The following is a 26,528-nucleotide window of genomic DNA, read 5'->3' on the forward strand; positions in this document are numbered from 1 at the left end:
TGCACGTTACCCGAAAGCTTGTAATACCTTATGCTAAAAAGATTAGATGAAGTAGGAAGGATAACATGGGTAACAAAGGTAAAAAATTTACTTTACAAATATGGCTTTGGTTCTGTGTGGATTGAACAGCAGGTTGGTGATAAAAAGGCGGTTTTTACAAACAAGACTTCAAGACTGTTACAGACAAGAATGGTCAACTGCTGTACATCAATCTCGTAGACTTTTTTCTTACGTGAAATTTAAATCTTTACTAGAACCTGAAATGTATTTATCTTCAATTACTATTATAGAATATAAATCCGACTTGGCAAAACTTCGTACATCAAACCATAATTTAGCAATTGAAACAGGTCGTCACAGTAAACAAGTCGTTCCAGTTGTGCAAAGACTATGTACTTTCTGTAAGAGTAAATGTATTGAAATTTTGGAGGAGTGTTTGGAGGATGAGTGTCATTTTGTATTGTTCTGCCCTTTGTATCAGCAACACAGAATAGAATTGATACCAGAAAAATTTCGACTGTATCCCACTCACGATAAATTTATTGCTTTGTTATCTTCAAAAATCATTCTGTTCAGTACAAATTGTCTGTGCATAGATCTTTTAAAGTGCGAGAAGAGTTTCTTCTTAAGACTGATACAAATTAGGAACTGTTCACTTGTGATAAATTTTTTCCTATCTCTCTGTTCAGATGTATAACATATTTTGCGACGGGCTGAGGCCCAAGCATTTGAAATAAAATACCAATACCATATGGCGGGTGCCACATGTGGGACAGGATGCGCTTACTATTTTCGAAACACCTGACATCACTTCTCTGTCTTTTGGCCAGCAGTCCATATATATTTCTTTCATGAATTTGACTTTGTTTGTGTACCGTCTATTTAATGTCTGTTCTGTGCTGTATTGTGTCTATGTTTACAAGTATTGTCTTGCAAATTCTGACCTAGTGTTATTGGATTATGGATTGGTGTGATTGCGATTATTTTCCTTGGTGAATATTTATTTAAATGTAATATGTAGTTTTTCAGCGTACATTTCACTTCAGTATCAATAGTGTTCTTAGCATATGGGGGTTTCACTATGTGTACTTTTGATTATAAGTGAACAGAGAAATTGAGAAGCCTCTCCGTGTTGATTTATAGAAACGACACTTTTGAGAATGGTTTGTAACAGTGATTTGGATCATTGTATGAAACTTTTGTGAACACAATATAAAAAAAAACAATTGAGGTGAACATTGAAAGTTGAAGTATTTTGTGAACAGTTATTCACTGTTTGAGAATGGTTTCAAATAGAGTGGTTCAGACCATTGTATAAAAAAATATTTTGAACGGAATATGAAAGTAATATACAGTCATTTTGATTACCACAGTATTATTTGTATCGAGTGTTTGTGTTACCTTACTAATTCTATTGTATGAGTGCTCTTCTGACATGAAAATCATGGTACCATAATGTTACCTGGGACTCAAGTTAAACAAATAATTTGTGATAGCCAAGAAAGTTTCTGGTTTGGCATTTTCAAAGTATAAAAATTGTGGTTGGTGTCAAATTTGGGGTTGTTATTATTCTTGGGCTACACAACTGTGCGCCCAACGAGGGGCTCCAGTATAGTTACAGATTATTTCTGGCATTTGTTTTCATTGTTGCAGAAGAGTAGGGGTAAACAAAACACGTCTAATTTTTTGGGGTATCGTTTTGTGCAAGTCTATGTGTAGTAATACTACACTAAAGAGCAACATATTACATATGAAAAAAAATTCTCTTCGATTGGAGATATTTTCCCCAATATTGTGTGGGTGGTTCTCATGAAATTGTTATTTTTTTTGAAAACTTCAGTCTGTTTATCACATGTGGTTTGATTTAGTAATTTCAGAATTGAGAAATTCAAAGTAATTTCATACGGTATATGGGCTATAATCAAAACTGTTGTAAAGTTTATAACTTTATTTTGAAAAGTCAATCGTGGAAATCTTTTTGTTCTGTTACTTTGATATCACAATTTGCATACGTATTACTAGATGTTGAACTGTATTGCAACTGTTAAGATATTTTTGCAATAGTTACAGTATATATTGATCATTGGTAAACCCGCGTGTTGTAAATTGGATCAGAGTGTTATTACAGTATGGCATCTGGAGGAGAAGAATTTGAGGAGGACATGAAACCACCTCGCAGTGAAGAGCAACAGGAAATGATAGAAAGGACACGTCTGGCTGGCAAGGATAGCCAGGTAAAGATGTCTATTATGGAACAGTTATGTCTAACCCAACAGACAGTCAGTACATGGCAACTTCTGGGCTCCCTAGTCAACCACAATGAGACACATCCAGGGTCAGAGCTGCGACAGAAGTTCCATATTCTGGGGTGAATACTGATGGTACTAGGCGGTCTCAACAGCCAGTTTACTTTACACAGAGGTCCAAATTATCCGCTTTCTCTGGTGAACCATCTCGCAAAGGAGATGCAGACTTTGAAGTTTGGAAACAAGAAGTTCTGTGGTTTGAGAGAAACTATTCAAGTTCTCCTTCATTGGTACTGCAAACTGTCAGAGAGTCACTACGTGGTCGAGCTGCTTTACTGGTCATGGGTATGGGACAAGATGCTACAGTTGGTGATATACTGGAAAAGTTAGAAGGTCGCTTTGGAGAAGTGGAGTCTTGTGATGATCTGTTGGCACGTTTCTATGTTAACAGTTAACAGAAGCCTGGTGAGTCCATTTCAGATTTGGGACCAGATTAGAGTTAAATTAGATATGGTATGTAAGAGAGGTGGACTTACATATGAAGAGAGAGATCAAACATTTTGAACTGTGTTTGGAGAAACATTAACAATGATCAGGTGAGAGAGATAGCACGACATGGATACAGAGAAGCAAGGACTTATGATGACCTTCTGCGTATTGTGAGAAGTGCGTGCCGAACAAAAAGTTATAGAGCATTCTGCCTTCAAAACAGCGACTCCAGTCTGTAAAACCTCTGTTAAAACACAGCAAGCAACAGCTAATGGTGAAGATTTGGAGGGGGAACGTCCAGTTGAGCAACAGTCAGTGAGTGCAACTGACATTGGCACGATGACAAAAGCACTTAAGGCTTATACATTGATGATGTCAGAGATGAAGGAAAAGATAGAAATGTTGGAAGAGAGACAAAAGAATTTTGAAAAGAAAACTGAACAGTTTCAGCCAGTATGAACACGATCTACTGCACCAGTTGACACATGTTATACATGTGGAGGTAAAGGTCACTACTCAAGACAGTGTCCTGTTAAGAAGTCAAAGAAGTCTGTTGTCTGTTATAATTGTGGAGGAGGTCACATATCAATGCAATGTCCTATCCAAGACTGAACAGAAAGATAAACTATGAAGTCTACACAGTCTGACAGTAAGACTTAATGTGTGCAGCATTATGTGCTATGCTTGTAGAGGAAGAGGACATGTACAAAGAGTCTGTCCATCCGTTAGTCATCAAACATCAAAGAAATCTGTGTTGAGGTATAATTTTCAGCATAAGAGGAAGTCTATCACCAAGCAAGTAAAGACTGCTATACAAGGTAGGAATCCAGTTCTGATGAAGATTAGACAACGACACAAGCTTGTCGGACCAACACCAAAGGAGTATGTTTTTTATAAATGCAGTGAAGAGTCCTTGTTTGATCGACACTGGATCACAAGTAACCACAATATCGTACACATTTTATAGACAAAATCTTTCACCAATAACTGTCAAGCCAGAGAGTGATCGAGAGTGGTTGAGGAAAAGTTCATTGTGGTACTCCTAATGTTGAATATATCGTTACAGTGGAACCAAGTGTTAAAATGCCATATAGTATAGTGACAAGTCCCAAGGCCGGAGTGTTGTCATGCTATAAACTCAAGTCTCAAATGCCAGTGCGTATCAGCAATACAACTGATAAACCCATCACTGTTAGACCTGGTGATATCATCGGAGAAGCGAGAGCAGTTACATGGATAACACAACAAGGACAGAATTCAGCTTTAGCTTCAATTGAAGATAATCAGGTGCTGAACAATATTCTGAGGCGAATTTTACAATTAATGGTGTACAGTTTGATATGACGAATGCTAATTTGACTTCTGAGCAGTTATTGCAAGTGAAGAAAATGTTTACACAGGAACAGGATGTCTTTTCAAAGGTGAAAATGACCTTGGTACTTGTGGATTAGAAAGACACCGTATCAGACTTACAGATGACACTCCTATCAGTGAACGTTACCGACGTGTACCTCCCGCAATGTATAATGATTGAAAACTGTTTTACAAGCATGGTTGACAGTGGTGTGATAAGAGAATCACATTGTCCTTCGGCAGCCCCTATCGTATACTTGGTAAGAAAGATGACAGTGTAAGGTTTTTGTATTGACTATCGCAAGGTTAATGGTCGTACTATAATAATCGTGATCATACCAATCCATACTCCAAAGACATTATGTCAGAATTCGTAAGACAGTAGTTGTAAACATAGACACAAAACAGCACAGAACAGACAGTAAATAGACGTTACTATCAAAGACGCCTATGCATTATCACGTATTGAGACATTTGATGCTTTACAAGGAGCAGCTCTATTCAGTACAGTTGATCTTAAGTCTGGTTATTGGCAGATACTGATGGATGAAAATGATGTTGAGAAGACTGCATTCATCACACCTGTTGGACATTATGAATGTTTGAAATTACCTTTGGGATTGACCACAAGTCCACCAACATTCCAGCGAGTAATGGAAAAATGTTTCGGAGACCTAAACTACAAGATATGCCTCGTATACTTAGATTACATCATCATATATTCGAGCAAGTTTGAAGAACATTTAGACAGACTACAACAAGTGTTCAGGAGATTGACAGAAGCTGGATTAAAACTACAGGCGAAGAAGTGCTCTTTCTTCAAAGAAGAAGTGAAATACTTTGGACACATCGTGTCAAAACAGGGTGTAAAGACAGACCCAGAGAAAACTAAAGCACTGAAGACCTGGCCAGTGCCTACTAATGCAAAAGAAGTGAAAACTTTCCTCGGTGTAACCGGCTACTTCAAAAGATATGTGAAGGGGTTGTCAAAGATTGCAAAACCTCTGAATGATCTCACAGTTGGCCTGTACAAGCGGGTTAACCCTGTCGGTAAGATGAAACTAATCAGAGAAGAAGACAGACCAAAGTTTGAGTGGACTGACGAGTGTCAGCTAGCATTTGAGACTCTTATTCATAGAGATTAACAAATCCACCCATATTGGCATATGTGGACTACGACAAGCCATTTGAATTGCATACAGATGCAAGTTTCCTCGGATTAGGTGCAGCTCTGTATCAACAACAAGAGGATGTAAAAAGGGTGATTGCGTATGCAAGCCGAAGATCATCAAAGAGTGAACGAAATTACCAAACTCACAAGTTGGAGTTCCATGGCATTAAAATGGCGGTGACAGAACAATTCAAGGATATCTGTATGGTAGGAATTTTGCGGTGATAACTGACAACAATCCGTTAACACATGTGATGACTACTGCAAAACTTGATGCCACTGGACAAAGGTGGTGGCTGCACTCGCACATTAAAGCTTTGAAGTTCAGTACAGACCTGGGACTCTTCATGGTGATGCAGATGGATTATCCAGAAAACCTTGCCAAGGATACTGTACTGACAGTGATGGTCATTCACATTAGTTGGATTGGTTGCCCCCTGCAGAGAGAGAAACTCTGAACTGTGATACAGTAGATGCAATTAACCATAGTAGTCAAGTTTCAGTTCTTCCTATAGTTGAAGTGATGGGAACTGAAGCAGAAACTTTAGGAAAAGTTCATGATGATATGAAAGGTTGGTCTGAATAGTCGTCTTTACCAAATGTCAGTACAGAAGAATGGAAAATGGCTCACAGATCAGATCCTGTGATAGGAAGACACTGTTGGTATTTTGATAGATGTAGACGTCTGACTCCAAGAGGAAGAGGCAAGGAGTCCAGATTGGTTCAAATTGGTCTGAAGGAATGGTAACACCTTTTCTACAACAATGGTATATTTCATCGAAAGAGAAGAGATCCTCATGGTGAAGAGTAACACCTTTGCTACCACAATGGTATATTTCATCGAAAGAGAAGAGATCCTCATGGTGAAGAGTATTATCAATTGGCACTTCCTGAGGTATGTCGTGGTACAGCCATAGAAGCTCTTCATGACAACACGGTCATCCTGGAAAACAAAGGACCACTGATTTGATAAGATCCAGGTTCTATTGGCCATAGATGAGTGTCGATATTGAAGCAAAGCTGAAGACATGTGAAAGATGTAATTGCAGAAAAAGACTCAAGAAGCTAGAACCATAGCACCTTGTGTAAACTGGAGTAGAAGCAGGCACTTGATTTAGTCTGTATGGATTATTTAACTCTTAAACCATGTAAAGGCAATTGTAAGGACATTTTGATTACAACTGACCACTTCACACGGTATGCCATAGCTATACCTACAAAAGATCAAACTGCCAAGACTACAGCAAATGCACTGATGGAACACTTTTTGCTACATTATGGTTTCCCTGTTCGGCTGCATTCTGATCAGGGTAGAAATTTCGAGTCAAAGTAATCCAGGAGTTGTGTAAGATGCTAGGAAATCCAGAAGGACTCCTTATCATCTGTAAGGCAATTCTCAATGTGAGAGGTTCAACAGAAAACTAATGGGTATGTTGGGTACATTAGATGAGGATAAAAAAAGATTGGAAGAAGTACATTAGTTCAATGATACATGCATATAATTGTAGTAGAGGAGAAAGTACTGGTTTGTCACCATAATTTCTGATGTACGGTCATCATCTGAGACTTCCAGTTCAGTGATGTATATCTAGGTTTACAGCCTTTAGATGAGGTAGAAGATAGTTTTGAATACTACGTCAGTAATCTTCAAGAGAGACTTCAAGTGGCATATGATTTAGCTTCAAAAGAGGCTATGAAGCGGCACCAAGCCAACAAGGGGATATATGATGCTAAAGCTTGAGACGCTCTGTTGAAACGTGGTGATCGAGTATTGGTTCGTAATGTTGGTGTGATAAAGCAAAAATTGCAGATCGTTAAAACTCTGTATATTGTGGTTAGAATTCCAGAATTCCAGAAAATACCTGACAATGTGTATTATGCCTAAGCATACTTAAACTGTTTTACCGTATTAGAAGTTACTGAAGTTCAACATGGAATTTCATGTGGAAAACAAATGCAAAATGTATCTTTGATATGTTTCGAACATTTTGATGACACAGGCATGTTAAAGTAAGCTTCTTTCAAGAAGTACATAAGGTGTAACTATTCTCAGAGTCACAGGATGGTTTGATACTACAATTTTTATCATAGACATGGTAAATCATTGTGTACATCCTACATGGTTTTTAATTACTCCTGCATGGTCAGGGATGGCCATGATTTGGAGGGGAGTATGTAACCCATTGTTACGTGACATCGATTTCTGTATTGCTATATAGCGAAACTTGCAAATTTCCTTTACAGAGGGCACTTTTTTGTTTGTGTTTATTATGCTAATCAGTAAGTTGTACGCAACATAAACAACTAAAAACAAAGTTTTGAGCAGTATATGTACTGCATTTTATGTTGACATTATAGAGCCATTAGAATACTTACCTGTCTGCAGTATGATTTGAAACGCAATGATTTCAGTAGTGTTTAGTACCTTCTGTAACACATACGGTGAGAAATTTCACTTTCGTTTTCCAGATGCTGTTATCATGTGAAGCGCAATGTTTTGAAAATCGCGCGAGTGAAAGGGTTGTTTCAGGTATCATTGTTTGCATTATAAACCATCAAAATGACGCGATTTATTTATATATTGTACTCTCTGTGTGATATCAGTACCCAGGAATGTCTATTTGGTTTGCATTTTAACAAAGTTGAGTATATTTTTGAAGAACTCATTTGGCGTGTGCATTTCAAACAGTTGTTTCGTTTTTCAATATAAAGGGATAATAGAAAATTGTCCGTTGTCGTTGTGCAGTGTTGGTTTTCAGTGCAGGTCATGTAAACGTGTGCGTAATTGTTTTTAAGTCTAAATGTGGCAAAAGCATAATTTTGACTGTAAAGAGATGCCATAGTGTGGACTTTTGAAGCTGCAACTTCAGTCGAGCGTTGGTAACGTGTGCTCAAAATTAGAACAGTGAAGTTTGGTGGGCTGTAGTGTTCATTTCGTCAAGTTATGACAAGTTTTGGAACTCCAGTTGTGATTTGAGTTGCATTGTCATTTACAATGCATGGACCGCCACACTGAGAAACCGTACTTGTATAAGGACAGAAAGTGAACTGTTTCTCGTCGCTAAAACTGTGAGTACTTGTGCTAGAGTTTTCATGACTAAAGTGCCAGATGTTGTACATCTAAAGCCTATACTGTTGAAGTCTCTGTGAGAAGTTTCTGCAGAGCTATTCTGTACTAGAGCTACTCTGTACTCGAACTCTGAGACTGTGGTCGCCGTGTAGAGTCATTTATACTTCTCTTTGTCTCATGCCTATTGTTTGAACTCTACTGCTCTCGTTTCCATAGTGGACAGTTTATCAAAGAAACATACTAATTAATTATGCACTCCAGTTAATGGGTACTGTTTTATACAAAAGAAGTGTACAGATAACTGGTAAACGGGTACTCTTTTAGACAAGGAAACTGTACTCTGCTGGTAGACCAATACATTAGAAAAGTCCGCAAACGGTAACAAATACAATAGAAAAAAATTACACATTCATTATGGTAACAGCTGAGTGTACTTACATATAAAAATGCACATAAAGAAACACATGTGATGAAAGTATTTTCCCACTACAAAATTTTACAATATCACAAAATTTTACAATATTTCAAAATTTTACTTCAAATTTCACTGCGCCTTTCATTATATTCATTGTGACAAACGAGTCGGCTGATTTAGTGTCAATCTTGATGGTAGATTGTTCATCGTTTGTGTCTGGTGGTTTACTAATAGTGGCAGTGCTTGATCGTACGTCTTTCAGTTCAGCAATTTAATACCTTCGCTGAAGATGTATGGGTATACTAAGATTTCATCAACTTCGGTTCAGGAGGCTGCAAGGCATCCGACACAGATTTAATTAGATCATCACTGGTCCGTTTGTAGTTTCGTATTGCCGAGCTCCTATGGCCTGTCCGTTCAGTGATCAGTTGCTCGTCCACGTGGAATCACCCCATTTCGTAGCTTTACGAGTAGCTTTCGGAATACGTTCTTGTTGCTATTTGTGGACCGTTCCGTTGTCAACTGGAGGCGGAAAGCGAAATTCTTTCTGGATATTCGTTAGTTTGAAATCTTCAGCGTCGTCCACATCAATCTGTGACAAACAATAGTCTAAATCCCAGACACTTTCCAGTAAGTTAGATTCAGAAACATTGTCTGCCATCGTACTGGTGACGCAAACGCTCAGCACAAAGAAAACGTGCGGTGACTAGGTCTGCCGACAAGAAACAGGAATGAAATCGAAGCATGAGTGCACATGGTAGAGCTACACCTGCGATTTGAATAATAAAACTTACCCAATTATCTACCTGATAGTTTGTTGTTTTCTATTCGGCATTTGTTTGTCAGTGTAATTATGATAAATGCAAATGATTTCAGATTTCAGCTGCATTGTTTTGCGCTTGACTTTGCCCCGTGAGTGTACTTTGTGATGTAAAAGACTTACATAACTTCAGCAACATGTACATAGTTTTCAAGAATGTCGGCTTTCCGAAAGTGTCGCCAAAAACTCGCCAAAGTCGCAGTATACATGGGTTATAGTCCTCGTACTCGGAGGTTTACTAGGAATGGCGGACACTTTTTGAGTCTCGGTCAGGTAAAAGTCCTCGGCGCTACGCGCCTCGGACTTTTACCAGACTGAGACCTGTCCGTGTGTCCGCTATTCCTAGTAAGCCCCCTCGTACTCGTGCTATAACTACCATGAAAGTCCTCATCGTTGTTATTTGTATGCTTGACTGGACTTTGCATAAACAGAATACCAGCGTACCAGATGTTGTGCAACCCGTTAATGCAAATGTAGTCGTGTGTTAGCAGAACTAGTTCATTACTGATGTCGTGAGAATTTATGAAAGAACTGTAAGCAGTCAGTGCCGTTCCATACATTCCATTGGCATCGAATAGTGTTCGTAGAACCGCCATCTTGAACAATGTACAGACAACATTTGGTCAATGGTGGATTGATGCTGTGCAGATTTAGACAAATTTGATGTACTTCTGAAAACATGCTTTCATTTGAAAGGCATTTTTGATTTTTACAGTATTATTTGTATCGAGTGTTTTTGTTACCCTACTAATTCTATTGTATGAATGCTCTTCCGACATGAAACTCATGGTGCCGCAATGCTATCTATGACTCATGATAAACAAATAATTTGTGATAGCCAAGAAAGTTTCTGGTTTCTGCTAGTTTGGCATTTTCAAAATATAAAATTGTGGTTGGTGTCAAAATTGGGGTTGTTATTATTCTTGGGCTACAGTAAAAAAAACAGTTTGGTGTTATGGTATTCAAGAGGTGTCAAATTATTTTTTAAAAACAGATCTTCTAGGCCCCTATACAGGGGACCAGTAAAACATTGCATTATATTGGTTTTGAACTAAGGATCGGACCAATTGATTTTCTTCAGCACCATTGAGTTTTTTAAAGTTGCTCACCCGCTTGCCAGTGAAAATTTTGCGTGAGTTTCGCAAATCAGCTTAAAGTATTTTTTGTGGAAGATGAGTTGGGGGATGTGGGCGTTTTGTAGGTTGTTGGGGGAGTGGGACGCTCATGGAGGTCAAAGTCCATTCCTTTCAGCTGGAAATATTGCTTGGAGCCTTAATTCGAAAAATTAAATTTAGAGAAAGAAATTCAGTGGACGCCTCTATTTGCAAAACACTCGAATTATCGATGTGTCAAAGTCCATTCGCCTCCCTGCAGCTAATTTCGATGCACACATTTAAAAAACTGTTTAAATGTGTAAACTAATTACTTTGCATTCCGTGCCTCATATTAATAGTTGCATGGATTTTGGTTGAGTAATTAATATTCATGTTAATATGTAGCCTCGAAGAGCTTTTTGTTGTTGCAGCTTGTATATGACTATGTAGCGACTCCATTAAGACTGTGTCGGTATGTGCATTCGATCAGTAATACATGTATTGCATTGTCCTGTTTTTTTGTGTAAACCATTTTTATAAAGCAATTATAGAAAGTACATTTTCTCTTTAATGATTTTAGTTTTGTACAATTATGTGCATTTAGGTCTGCTTATTGATTAAGCATAGCTCACAGTAAATTCTTAACAACACCACACAATACGAACTTCGATGGCTGGAAAACTAACATCATTTAATGTAGACAAAACTTCTCTAATCGTATATGGATGGTCTTTTTAACTTGTCCTACTTGCTACGACGTGTAGCATCGATATATTTAGGGATGTTGCCTAGATCGAAACGCACTTTTCCCATTACTAGACTAAATTATACAAGAACGTTTTTACACCTGAATAGCATAATGCGAATCTACAAAAACTTCAGGTATAAACCATGTCACTTTCCCTGGCGCATAATTCTTCACAAGAACATACCATTAATTCTTTAGAAATCAGCATTTGAAAATAAACGATTTAAAACTAATGGATGAGCAACTATTTACAGCTGTCGCCTGGTTCAGCATCATGACATTTTTTCAGCCTTTTGAAATAAATAAAAATTGGTTGACACCTTATTTTATAATAAAGAAAACAGCCATGCGTTAGGTTAATGTAGGGGATTAATATACCCTATATTGAGTATGTTCTTTACTTCATCATTATTATTCCTCTCTGTGTAAATACAATGAATACTGTTTTAACTAATCGCAATCATACAAAGCCATAATCAGATAACATTAGGTCAGAATTCGTAATAGAACATACAGTAATTATACGGTACACATACAAAGTCAAATTCATGAAAAAAGATATAAGGACCTTCGGCCAAATGACCAAGAAGTGACGTCAGGTGTTTCTATCTTTTGCTGTTTGACTTTTGTAATTTCATCTCTTGTTCACCTATAATTATTAATTTGCGCAGAGTAATCAGGCAACACCTAAGCATATGTTCTCAGTGATATAGGTATCCCTTCAGTCAATTTTCATGTGGAAACTCGTTTGAGGCAAAGCCCATGCAAAAGGCAATAGTTGACATGTCCTCATTGTGTCTCTGCTATCGCCGTGGCTTCAATTCAATAAATATGTAAATGAAACGAGGAAGCATCGCTTTCTCATGTCATGTTTTAAATTGCAAGCTGATAAATACCATTCTTACGAGCGGAGAGGATGCCCTAAATTTTCAGAGATAATTGATTTGAAAATTATGTGGATAATTCAGTGGCAACCTATCCAAAAGTGACTTTTTGTAAAATAACTGATGTGATCCAAACAGCACCCTTATAAAGTTATTTAATTCTAGTATGAGTATTTCACAAGATTCACATTATAAAACAAACTTCACAGCCAGTAATGACAAAGTAGGGCAAAATGTTAATTGAACATGACTGATTGATATATAAGTACATTTTATGCAAGGCAAAGGCACACATCAATCATTACCACACAAAGCCACGAATGATGTATTTCAATTGTAACGACTGCTTTGTTACACGTACACCTTCTTAAGAGAATAATGATAAACAGTTCTTCTCTTTATTTTTTAGAAGAGTTAATAATATTGCAGTTAAAGCAAGACGTAGCACAAACAAAATGTGCAGACTCATATTGGTTGCTCTTTTAGCCTCAATTAATATCATACAGAGTGATTTTGATTGTCACTTGATTACTGAGAAAAGAGAATAAACTTCCAAATTAATTTAACGCTTTCTTAGATTCGTAAGATTTATCACAAAAAGCATGGTAGACTTCCATGTGAATCGGGTGAAAACTGTAATGCTAGCTAGAGAACAACATTCATTATCACGAGATATCACTGCTGAACACTATTTTACAGGTGCAATTATCTGTACAGACAGTTCACCTGCTTCTGCTGATGTAGTGTTGAGTGACCTCCAACGTGAATCTTACTCAAATGACGTAGGTAAAACAGATCATGGTCCTGTCGTCCCTGAAAGTAGACAACGAAATTCGTCATCAATAATTTCAGAAACAGGACAGGATGTAGAGGACTTATTAGTCGGTGGTGAGTAAACATTATTATGGTAAAAATGAGCGGTGAATTCCCATTTTTAACCTTGCACCACGACACCAATTGATATTCAGGAAAGGTCGATCAGAAAACGACCAGGAAGACTTGACGAAAGATTATCCTTGGGTACTTCTCACCACTTGAATAGAAAGTGGATATAATCATGTCATTATTTTCTTCATGTTAAACTTATCCGTTGATTAGTGGACACACTAATGTTGTTATAATCTCTGTCATATCGAGTGAATATTCGACATATTTATAATAGGTGATCTCCCAAACTCTATAAATAAATATTCAAATCACTTGAGTATCAGAAATTACAATCTCCACATTAACAAGCGACAATATCTTGTTTACAAAATTTGCCAAATTCTAGTGTAAATCGCCATAAACTATCAAAATGCTATGATATCATGAGTAGGTAAATCACAATCATGTGTGAAATGTTTACCATGTTGATAAAATTTTACAAAGATTCCATATTGAAATCATTAAGGAACTTCATTTACTGTAGTTTCATCTTCAAGTGTGATCAAGTAGAACTAAACGCCTTGTGTCGTCGGACATGCAGGTCGCATTGCAGGTGGAACAACTACGCACACCTGCACTGATGAGAGTGAAGCAAGGAATCGATTTAATAAAGATCACAATTCTGTGACAACCCTGAAGAAAACAACTGTACAATTGATGGATGTCAATTTTCACATGTCTCATCTCAGCATGTTGAACCACAAGGAAAAGACAAAGACGTATCACCTAAAGGTAAAGCACTTAATTGTACAATAATATCGTAAGCCTTTTCTTCACAGATTAAACAATGAATTACCGTCCAAGTAGATATGTCTCGCTCTGGAAAGAACAGAATACCAATTCAAATAGTTACTGTCTTCCGTTGTATCTTATAAACAAGATGTCTTTATATTGACAATGAAATTTTCTCAGACGATATGCCAATGTGTTTTTTTTTTGTTACAATCACTGACAAAAGTTTGTGCATCTTTTCCTACACAAAGAGAAAAATATTTAAAGTTTATTTATGATTAACAATTTTGCTTGAGTCAAAGAAGTTTAACAAAATGTTTTATAAACTTCATGATTATATAACAGTAGATCAGTTTCCATGGACAGTTCCATTCGTTACCATTTTACACTTTCGTTAAAATTGTAATTGAGATGAAGTCGATCGAACCTAGTCAAGAGTAAAAAAATGACAAAGACATCAATTGATCTCGTTCTTGGTTAAGTGATAACTTTGAAGACTGAAAGAATAGCAGAGTAGTATCGCCTATGCCTAAACAACAAAACGGCGGTATATTTGGCCTTGTCTTCGAACCACGAAGTTATCAACAGTTGCATGGTAAACAAAGATGGACATTACAGAAATGTCGTAACTTTCTGTTTATGATGAGTACGATTCATGTTTTTCCGACATGTTCCATTCATATTTCGTATATGCGGGGTGTTTCCTGCCATTATTTGATGGTTTCTCAGTATTAAATAGGATCATACCACAGATTATACCGTTCTCGGTTCTTCTAATTGAGACCTTTACTAATAATTAATTAAAAGTATGACGCCATCTCTTATTACCTTCTGCTACAATCTTGAACCATACATCACATGCCTTGGAAACGTGACAGACGCCTCTAGATAAATTGGAGTAGTTGACCAAATCATACTGTCCGACAACAATGAAAATAAGGATAAATGGATAAAGATGACTTTTTATTTTGGTGATTTTTGAGTACTTAGGAAATCACCCTTCAACATAGGTCAATACTCTGGACTTGTTTGAAAACGTGGCATCTCTGTTTTTGGAGTATTGTTATTAGGGTTTCGAGACCACGGGTCCGAAACCCTCTAGTAATCGTTCCGTTTTTTTATTATTAGGGGCCCAAGCCGACCGGCTGGGACCCTATTGTTATTGCTCAAGTTCTACTACTTCCTCTTCTTTAGGGGCCCAAGCCGACCGGCTGGGACCCTATTGTTATTGCTCAAGTTCTACTACTTCCTCTTCTTCCTCTTTTTCTTCTTCTTCTGCCGATTCTTTGTCGACCTAGATCTCTTAAACGGCTGAACGAAAACTTCTCAAATTTGCAGGGCTCGTAGGTATCAATTAGTACTCGTGCACCTGACCCTTGAAATTTTGATTGGTCACGTGACCTTGCGGCCATATTGGATTTTCCAAAAACCTAAAAATGGCTTGTCAAGAAGACCTAGGGGTCTAGTCCATTTGAAATTTTTTGTATAGTAAGCATGACCTAAGGTCTTTAGAATTTGCAAATAAAATCGCATGCGGTCACGTGACCTTGGCCGCCATATTGGGTTTTCTAAAATAGTCATTTAATCTTAAAAATCTTCTTCTCCAGAACAGAAACATCGATTAAGCTCAAATTTTACTCATGCCATCCTTACAGTGATCTCTTTAAAGTTTGCAAAAGACATTTCGATTGGTCACGTGGTTTGGCCGCCATATTGGATTTTTTGAAATCATAATTTAATCTTTAAAAATCTTCTTCTCCAGAACAGATTCACCAATAGAACTAAAATTTAATAAATGTCATCTACAATGTGATCTTTTTCAAGTTTGCGAAAAGCGTTTCGATTGGTCACGTGGTTTGGCCGCCATATTGGATTGCGCAAAAAATCGTAATTTAATCTTTAAAAATCTTCTTCTCCAGAACCAAAACACTGATTAAGCTGGAATTTTACTCATGTCATGCTTACAGTGATCTCTTTCAAGTTTGCAAAAGGCATTTCGATCGGTCACGTGGTTTGGCCGCCATATTGGATTTTGTGAAATCACAATTTAATCTTTAAAAATCTTCTTCTCCAGAACTAACGCACCGATTGAACTAAAATTTTACATCTATCATCTAAAGTGTGATCTCTTTCAAGTTTGCAAAAGGCGTTTGGATTGGTCATGTGGTTTGGCCGCCATATTGAATTTTGCAAAAAATCGTAATTTAATCTTTAAAATCTTCTTCTCCAGAACCAAAACACTGATTAATATGAAATTTTACTCATGTCACCCTTACATTGATATCTTTCAAGTTTGCAAAAAGCTTCTACATCTATCATCGATAGTGTGTTCTCTTTCAAGTGTGCAAAAGGCATTTGGATCGGTCTCATGGTTTCGCCGCCATATTGGATTTTGTGAAAAATCGTAATTTAATCTTTAAAAATCACTGATTGAACTAAAATTTTACACTTATTTTCCCTAGTGGTAGTCCTTTAAGTTTGCGAAAGGCGTTTTGATCAGTCACGTAATTTGGCCGCCATATTGGATTTTGTTTAAATCACAATTTAATCTTAAAAATCTTCTTCTCCAGAACCAATACACACATTCAACTGAAATTTTACTCATATCTTTCATAGTGCGAGCACTTTCAAGTTTGCGAAAGGCATTTGGATCGGTTAAGTCGCCCCAATGTTCATAAGGCTGCAGTTTAAAACCTCGTCAGTCAGAAGATCGATCAGTGATGTATGTTTTATTGTACACTTGAAAGTCAAAGACGGCACGACAGATTGCAATGCCCGCTGTCAAATTCAGCTAGCAGTCACACGAACCCTAATCTCGGCCCCTTGTGTAAGGCAACTTTTGCGACCAGCTTTTGTACGCCAGGTGACGTTGTCGAGTATACTGCGACGGAAGTACTTAGAGGAGTGTGCCACTAGCTTTAAGGGGTGGCCGACCGGTGTGATCGACTGAATGGCACAATTACTGGAGTCTATGCACAGCTGATATGTGAGTGTCAAGAACCATAAATGAAGCTATTCGGGTATTTTTATATGTAGGTGTCTGAATGCACGCTCACTTCTTCATCATGATAAAAAAGACAGATACATGACATTGCAAGGTGTGGTGACGTGTTAATGTTTCTCTATCTGACATGCATGGAGTGGCCCTGGTGTGTTGTGTAACTGAGAGCATGTAGCTGATTAAAAATGTAAACAAGACCACATCAAGTCCAGCCGTTAATGTCGTAAAAATCGCTGATACGTATCTATTGAAACAGCGCCTTGTTAAATGAAGCTCTGCAGCTTGATCGAATTTCACTGTAATTGCTTTGTGCAGTTGCATGCCCGGTCTAAGAGATCGCCGAAATTTACCTGATATTTATCAGGGATTTGGGGACCCTGATATCGATACTGGACAATAGTAGAATGACTTGCCCTGTGCTTCGGTACGCCAGATCAGTGAAATCGTCGATATTTAATTGGATGTTTATCGGCAATTTGGGGACTCTGATATCGATAGTACACAATACTAGAATGACTTGCCCTCTGCCTTGGCACGCACGGTCTGTGAAGTCGCCGATATTTACTCGATATTTACTAGATATTTATTGGCGATTTGGGGACTCAAATATCGATACTAGACGATACTAGATTCTGTCAAATCCAAGTTAAATATCCGATATATATCGTGACCTTGCATTTCTGGTCAAACCCGACTTCCAAGGACTGACTCTAACTTCGATACCGAACGATACTAGATTCTGTCGAATCGCGGGTTTATATCCAATATTGGAGAAGTTGGACGCTCTTGCCATAGTTCTAGGTGTAAATGGGTGCGACCTGGCATCTTATGTTTGTTTGCACAACTTATTATAGTGGAAACACTCAGTAAACATCCACTTCCTTCGGCGTCTTTGCCTGCTTTGTTTTGTGCGCGACTTCCGCGCTGTCAGTAACTTTACCAGGGCAGACAATGGCTCGGAAATGCGCGATTTGCGCAATCCCATAGGCGAGAGAAAACCATGTCCACCATCGTAAATTATGCCGGTTCCATCACTGTTACTAAGGAATCAAAATAATCCTTATATCAGCCATATTATCGACATGTTTTGTCATTTAATTGTCTACTCTTTGAACAAAATAATTTGTCGCTTTGTCGTACGTCGGCCGATGACTGACGGCAGACTTCTTGGCATGCAATCAACATAGTGAGTTGATAGCGTTGGAATTTGACAAAAGCTTAAAGAGCATGCGTGAAAAACGTTTCAAGATCCCCCCCCCCCCGTTTTTTATAGTCCGGTCATTGTACGCTTTCGGTAGTTTCGAGACATCCAAACAATGCAAATGCATTACAAATGCACGGTACGATGCGCCTAGAGTTGAAGTCGGTGAAATGTTAAAAATTAAAATAATTTTTAAAATCGTAGTTTCTTTGGTGTCTCTCCTATATCCATACGAACCTATTTGGAATTAGGCAGCGCAGGCCAGGTTTCCTAGCAATGGAATGCGTTATCTGAGTCTGTGCAGTAGTGAGTTAGTTTCAGTCGGGGATTCGATATATATCGGACATTTCACCACCTTACATGTACATGTTTTCATAAAACGACTTCATGGACTGACTGTAATTTCGATACTAAACGATACTAGATTTTGACGAATCGCGGGTAAATATCCGATATATATCGGAAATTTCACCGCCTTACTGTTCTGGTAAAATTCGACTTAATTCAAGCATGCTATTTTTTACATCCATGATTCCAGGGACTGACTCTAACCTTGATACTAGGCGATACTACGGGTAAATATCCGATATATATCGGATATTTCACCACCCTATAGATCTAGCCGAGCCAATCTAACTTCGATATTGTATAATCTAGTAGCCGTAAATATTGGATATCATATAAAAAGTGCAATGTCGCGGTGTCCTCGGGATTCCGGGATAAACTCCTTTGTGTAGCGCTCATCCTGCCCGCTATCGCGTTCACCACACTCAGGTGTCTCACATCGCCTTCACCCCACTAAAGCATTCACAAATCACAGTTTACGATGCAGCTAGAAGGCAGCTCCATTTTCATACCAGTTCAAAAGTAAAATATTCATAGACTTGAGATATTTGTGCATGTTAGACTTTCGATACATTCGCTTTACGCTTGAATTTAGCATGGAGCTTTAATGAAATTATATCACTACATAATTTTCTAACTTCCTTCCTGTCGCTTGAATGGTGTCATTTTGACCAACTTGGCGAATAAAATCCTGACATAATACCATTTAGTTATTACACTTTTAATAAAAGGGTGTTTGGCTGTAGGTGACTGTGTGATTATGGATAATTGCGGTTCCACCACGCGCGATATATTGAACAAAATCTCCAACTACTATTGCGGAAAGTCTACCGTGAATTTGGAAAGTTAGGTAACGGCAAAAGCATACGACTTATTTTACAAAGTAGAGCGAGTAAGGCACTCCTGAACGGCGAAAATGTTGGTGGTGTATTGCTGGCAACAAGACAATATCTTTACTGACGTTAGGAACTTGTGTTGATTGGCTTCCGTAGAGATGAATTCGCGAGATTTTTCAGTGTATTGTGACGTGATATCGGAAACAGATTTTCAGACAAGGCGCTCGCTCGTCTGCCGAGTCAACGTACTTCCGCATTCATATCGTGCAAATGCGCAATTCTTGTCGCGATATTTGAGCATTAAACTTGATCGTCAGTGAAACAAAACATGGTTCTCAATATCAAAACATTATGTATTTCATATTTTAGGGTTCTGTTTAAGTAATAGACATGAACATTCGGATTTATGATCCATGATTTCCGCGATCGGTGGCATGATTCAAGCCGTGAATACGCACTGATTTTTTTTTGTGATGACCCCTGACCCAAGTGTCATCGATACGTTGTGCGCGCCGTCCGAGCATCGCTTGCTAAAATTCATGGAGCTACCAAAGCTCCATGCTAAATTCAAGCGTAAAGCGAATGTATCGAAAGTCTAACATGCACAAATATCTCAAGTCTATGAGTATTTTACTTCTGAACTGGTATGAAAATGGATATCTAGTTCGTTTGAAAAACTGGTGTGATGAAGCAGGTTTCGTGCTGCTAAAGCGCGACATGTATAGTGCAGCACTGATAGCGATTGCAGGTTTGTTACCAAGGCTGCGTTCACAAAAAAAACGGTTAGGGGGGGCTGGAGAAATTCAGGAACGGTGATTCGAAAATTTTGAGGGTAGTAGAGAGGGAACTTGAAATATTGCCCCACCTGTAGGGGGCACTTGAAAATGTTTTGGTTTCCTTTTATGTTTTACATTTTCCGATTCCAAGTTTTTGTAGGTAATTTAATGAACAATGAATACCATTTTTATGTCATTCAAATGTTGTAATGTTAGTAATAATTTAACAGAATCTACAACCATTTTGTCACATTCCATGACTTTTATCTCGAAAAAAATCTAAACATTTGTGATTTGTCGTAAAAAATCAGACTTGAGCCTAGTAACAGGGCACAAGCTCCAACCGTTGATGATTTTTGCAATATTTCTATCCAATATATCAACTACAGTTTCTTGCTGTCTCCCTACAGCATGCTCAAACACACAATGTTCAGTTTCTCGACAAAGCCAGTATATATAAATATGTATTAGGTGATAATTTAATTAGAGTCCAGACTGACAGTCAGTTGTCAGCATTGATGCATGGTACACATACACTGGCTGTGCTAGCAAGCTGAATACTGGACAGTTCAACATACTGTAGAGAGTAGAACACGAACGCAGTTGTATAAACTGAACATAAATATTGTCAAAATTATCAAAGATAATACCGCTACTGCCTATGGGCAACTGTCACTACCAGATACTACCCTGTTACTGGTACAGTAGTGTCACTGTTACTGCATACGTGAGCAGTGACAGAGAGAGCTCTGACTTTGATGTACATGGTAGTTGAAGAATAGTGTGTGTCAAATGACGCTCATGACAGTGAAACATTATACCTAAACAAGATCAGGCAGAAAGCAATACAAGGAAGAACACATGGAAAAATTTTTGAATTCTGGCATATGAGAATAATCAAATATTACAAACAAAAGATGGGGTCACCATGCTTGATTTTCTAAATTTTCACATTCTTGTCATAAAATTATACAAAAGCAAAACTTTGAACAGTAAAGATGAAATGAAAAAGTATATGACTAAATGGAATTACAACCAAATTTGCAATTATTGCACTCAAAATTTCAGAGACGATTACATTAATTTGATGGAATATTTCAGCCGTCCAGTATTGTCAATTTTGAGTAGCATCTAATTCATATATGTCTTGTACTTTTGAAAGACATTTTCGGTAGCCCTCCGTGCTCGACAGTTTCAGACTCCACATTTGATTTTGCGAAAATCGCAATTTATCTCTAAAATCTTATTCTCCAGACCACAACACTGATGGCAATGAAATTCCACTTTTGTCATTCTTAGTGAGAGCTCTTTCAAGTTTGTGAAAGGCGATTTGATCGGTCACGTGGTTTTGCCGCCATATTTTATTTTGCATAAAACATACGATTACGATTGAAACAGACAGTAAATATGAGATGATGTTCAAAATTCTTCTTTACAAGGACTTGACTGTTTTCAAGCTGAAATTTTGCATATAATAAAATCACTGCACGAACTGGAAACCATGTTATCGCTTGGGCCCCGCCAACGCTGCTTGCAGCTTTAATCCTCTTTTTAGGGGCCCAAGCCTACCGGCTGGGCCCCTATTGGTTTTATAGGAGTTCAATATTCTTCTTCTTCTTCTTCTTCTTCTTTTCGTTCTTCCGCTCCTTTTTTGGTGACCTAGAACTCAAACACCGCTCACCGCAGACTTCTAAAACTTGCAGGGCTAATAGGTACCTATAAGATCTCGTGCACCTGGGTATGCAAATTTCGATTGGTCACGTGACCTGGCGGCCATATTGGATTTTTCAAAAACCTAAAAACGGCTTCTCCTGGTGATCTAGGGGTCTGGTAAATTTGAATTTTTTCTGTAGGAAGCATGACCTAAGGTCTTCAGATTTTGTAAATAAAATCGCGTGCGGTCACGTGACTTTGGCCGCCATATTGGATTTTTGAAAAATACCCATTTAATCTTTAAAAATCTTCTCAAGAACCAAAACACCGTTTGAGCTGAAATTTTACTCATGTCATCCTTAGAGTGATCTCTTTCAAGTTTGCGAATAACATTTCGATCGGTCACGTGATTTGGCCGCCATCTTGGATTTTGCGAAAATCGCAATTTAATCTTCAAAAATCTTCTTCTCAAGAACCAAAACACCGTTTGAACTGAAATTTTATTCATGTCATCCTTAGAGTGATCTCTTTCATGTTTGCAAATAACATTTCGATCGATCACGTGATTGGCCGCCATATTGGATTTTGCGAAAATCGCAATTTAATATTCAAAAATCTTCTTCTCACGAACCAAAACACCGTTTGAGCTGATATTTATTCATATCATCCTTAGAGTGATCTCTTTCACGTTTGCAAATAACATTTCGATCGATCACGTGATTTGGCCGCCATATTGGATTTTGCGAAAATCGCAATTTAATCTTCAAAAATCTTCTACTCAAGAACCAAAACATTGTTTGAGCTGAAATTTTACTCATGTCATCCTTAGAGTGATCTCTTTCAAGTTTGCGAAAAAGATTTCGATCGGTCACGTGTTTTGGCCGCCATATTGGATTTTTTAAAATACCCATTTAATCATTAAAAATCTTCTTCTCAAGAACCAAAACACTGTTTTAGCTGAAATTTTACTCATTGTCATCCTTAGAGTGATCTCTTTCAAGTTTGCGAATAACATTTCGATCGGTCACGTGATTTGGCCGCCATATTGGATTTTGCGAAAATCGCAATTTAATCTTCAAAAATCTTCTTCTCATGAACCAAAACACCGTTTGAGCTGAAATTTTACTCATGTCATCCTTAGAGTGATCTCTTTCAAGTTTGCGAAAAACATTGGATCGGTCACGTGATTTGGCTGCCATATGCATTTTGCGAAAATCGCAATTTAATCATTAAGAATCTTCTCCTCCAGAACCAACACACTGATTCGACTGAAATTTGACATGTAACATCTTAAGTGTGATCTCTTTCAAGTTTGCGAAAGGCGTTTTGATCGGTCACGTGGTTTGGCCGCCATATTGGATTTTCCGTAAAATATTAAATTCCAAGTGAAACGTACAGTAACCAGTAGATGATGTTCAAAATCCTACTTTTGCAAGCTCGAATTTTGCACATAATATCATTAGTGCAAGATTTTTCAACCATGTTAACCGCTTGGGCCCCGCCAACGCTGCTTGCAGCTTTAATTCTTCTTCTTCTGCCGATTCTTTGTCGACCTAGATCTCTAAAACGGCTGAACGAAAACTTCTAAAATTTGCAGGGCTAGTAGGTATCAATTAGTACTCGTGCACCTGACCCTTGAAATTTTGATTGGTCACGTGACCTGGTGGCCATATTGGATTTTCCAAAAACCTAAAAATGGCTTCTCCAGAAGACCTAGGGGTCTAGTCGATTTGAAATTTTTTGTATAGTAAGCATGACCTAAGGTCTCTAGAATTTGCAAATAAATCGCATGCGGTCACGTGACCTTGGCCACCATATTGGATTTTCTAAAATAGTCATTTAATCTTTAAAAATCTTCTTCTCCAGAACCGAAACATCGATTAAGCTAAAATTTTACTCATGTCATCCTTACAGTGATCTCTATTAAGTTTGCAAAAGACATTTCGATCGGACACGTGGTTTGGCCGCCATATTGGATTTTTTGAAATCACAATTTAATCTTTAAAAATCTTCTTCTCCAGAACAAAATCACCAATTGAACTAAAATTTAATAAATGTCATCTACAGTGTGATCTCTTTCAAGTTTGTGAAAAGCGTTTCGATTGGTCACGTGGTTTGGCCGCCATATTGGATTGTGCAAAAAATCGTAATTTAATCTTTAAAAATCTTCTTCTCCAGAACCAAAACACTGATTAAGCTGGAATTTTACTCATGTCATGCTTACAGTGATCACTTTCAAGTTTGTGAAAGGCGTTTTGATCGGTCACGTGGTTTGGCCGCCATATTGGATTTTGCGAAAATCGTAATTTCATCTTTAAAAATCTTCTTCTCTAGAACCAACACACCGAGTAGACTGCAATTTTACATGTATCATCTATTGTAATATCTCTTTCAGGTTTGTGAAAGGCATTCGGATAGGTCACATGGTTTTGCCGCCATATTTGATTTTGCAAAACTCGTAATTTAATCTTTTAAAATATTTTCCTCCAGAACCAATACACAGATTGAACTAAAATTTTACACTCATAATCCCTAGTGGTAGTTCTTTCTAATTTCCGAAAGGCGTTTGGGTCAGTCAGGAGGTTTGTTCGCTGTAGTGGATATAGCGAAAATCGCAATTTAATCCTTAAAAATTTTCTTCTCAAAAACCAACACACAGATTTAACTGAAATATTACTTCATATCTATCTTAGTGCGAGCACTTTCAAGTTTGCGAAAGATATTTGGATCGGTTAAGTCGCCCCAATGTTCATAAGGCAGCACTTTAAAACCTCGTCAGTCAGAAGATCGATCAGTGATGTATGTTATATTGTACACTTGAGAGTCAAAGACGGAACAACAGACTGCAATGCCCGCTGTCAAATTCAACTAGCAGTCGCACGAACCCTAATCTCGGCCCATTGTGTATAGTAACTTCAGCGCCCAGGTTTTGTACGCCAGGATGACCTTGTCAAGTATACTGCCACGGAAGTACTTAGAAGAGCGTGCACTAACTTTAGGGGTGGCCGACTGCTGTGATTGACTGAAATAGAGCGGGACAAGGTCCTGCCACAATTACTGGGGTCTACACACAGCTGTTTTGTGAGTGTCAAGGATCATAAATGAACTATTCGGGTAATTTTGTATGTAGGTGTCTGAATGCACGCTCACTTGTTCATCACGAATAAAAAAGTAAGATATATGACATTGCAAGGTGTGGTGATTTTTTTATGTTTCTCTATCTGACATGCATGGAGTGGCCCTGGTGTGTTGTGTAACTGAGAGCATGTAGCTGATTAAAAATGTAAACAAGACCACATCAAAATTGCTGAACACATCGATTAAAACAACACCTTGTGTAATGAAGTTCGTGGTGACGTTGAGATCTAATTAAAACTAAAATGTCAATATTATGAAGTAAGGGTATGATAAACATTATAGGCTGTTTGTCATAAACATTTTGAAATCGGAAAGTGAGAAGTAAAATACTTGTAGAAAAATGTATTGCGTCACTGTTGCTGAAATCACTGGCTATCGACTCAATGCCGGCGAACTGCAAAATCGTCACTCACAGCCTGCAGGTAAAATGGTTAATCAGAGCTGGACGCTCTTGCCATTGTTCTAGGTCTAATTAGGTGCGACCATATCAGCTGTTAGTGTAGCTGTTCAGAATGTTTGTTTGCGCAGCTTATTACAGTGGGAACACTCAGTAAATATGCACTTCCTCAATTCCAAGGTTTGAATATTTAAGCATGTGGACTTGAGTGACACCAACGTTCAGAAACAACAATGCTAGAAACTTTTGCTCCAAGTACCACTACTGTCACTATTCAGTTTCAACGATCAACTCCATGAGTAATTTAGAACGTTCTTGTGTATGTTATCCAAAACACTCTACATGAGGTGCCATACAATAAATTCTTTGTTTGCCGTTCGCGTGCTGGTAGGATTTTCAATGGACGAAATCTGAAAAACAAACATAAATCGCCTGCTTGAAAATAAGGTGCGTTGTGGCCTTCCTTTGTTGGCAATGACGCAGGCAGTGTTTCCGCTGCCTGCTCGCAAAATCGCAAATGCGAGAAAAAAGTAGCGTTTGCCGAGAAGATTTAGGCAAATATTATCCAAACTTGCGGATCGAAATTGCAGATGACGTCATCACTTTGTCTGTCCACGCGCTGTCCTGCATTCAACTTGAGAAGTAACTTTATCTCTGTGCATCCCCGACCTTATGCGTCAGAAGATCGTATTTGTAACACCATGGTAACACACAGTAATGAATAAAATTGTTACGAAATAGCTAACAAACCAAAAGTACCCATGTTTACCATGACTATTTGACTAAGATGTACTAAGTTTTGGGTTGGACAACTTCGCACAATGTACCTACAGATTGCTTCGTACACTGTGCAGTACAACGTCGTCACAGGCGTGCTGTTTACTTGGTACATGTGAGTGTCATCATCAACACTGAAGGATCGTAGTGACGTGAAACTAAGCAAAAACGGCAAACTTTCGTTTTTGACTTTAGGCAGCTCCACCAATATTGGGGAGAAACCACCCCTAACACAGGTTGTAAGCGCAAGTAAAGCTATGAAATGGAAAGAAAGATTAGGGGAGAACCATTTGATTTCTGGGGGGGGTATGGAGGATTTTGAGAAAAAAAATTTGTCGCCAGGTGAGATAGAAGAAAAAAAATTGATCCTGTCATGGCCTGAGGAAAAAAAAATTGTCATAACAGACAGAAGTGAAAAAAAATTGTCACAATGCACCAGAAATTAGCAAAATTTG

The 26,528-nt window shown here is 38.0% G+C and overlaps 1 long non-coding RNA gene across 6 annotated transcripts in view; it reads left to right on the top strand.

Moving 5' to 3' along the window:
• LOC139123281 (uncharacterized) overlaps positions 1–26,528 on the top strand; it is a 417,909-nt gene that overhangs the window by 260,353 nt on the left and 131,028 nt on the right. For all 6 annotated transcript variants that reach the window (XR_011549635.1, XR_011549629.1, XR_011549631.1 and 3 more), the window contains 2 exons: positions 12,990–13,178; positions 13,759–13,949. This is a non-coding gene — a long non-coding RNA (uncharacterized lncRNA). The remainder of the gene's footprint in view (positions 1–12,989; positions 13,179–13,758; positions 13,950–26,528) is intronic.

Source organism: Ptychodera flava, chromosome 2 (assembly GCF_041260155.1).
Source record: "Ptychodera flava strain L36383 chromosome 2, AS_Pfla_20210202, whole genome shotgun sequence".
NCBI classification, from domain to species: Eukaryota; Metazoa; Hemichordata; class Enteropneusta; family Ptychoderidae; genus Ptychodera; species Ptychodera flava.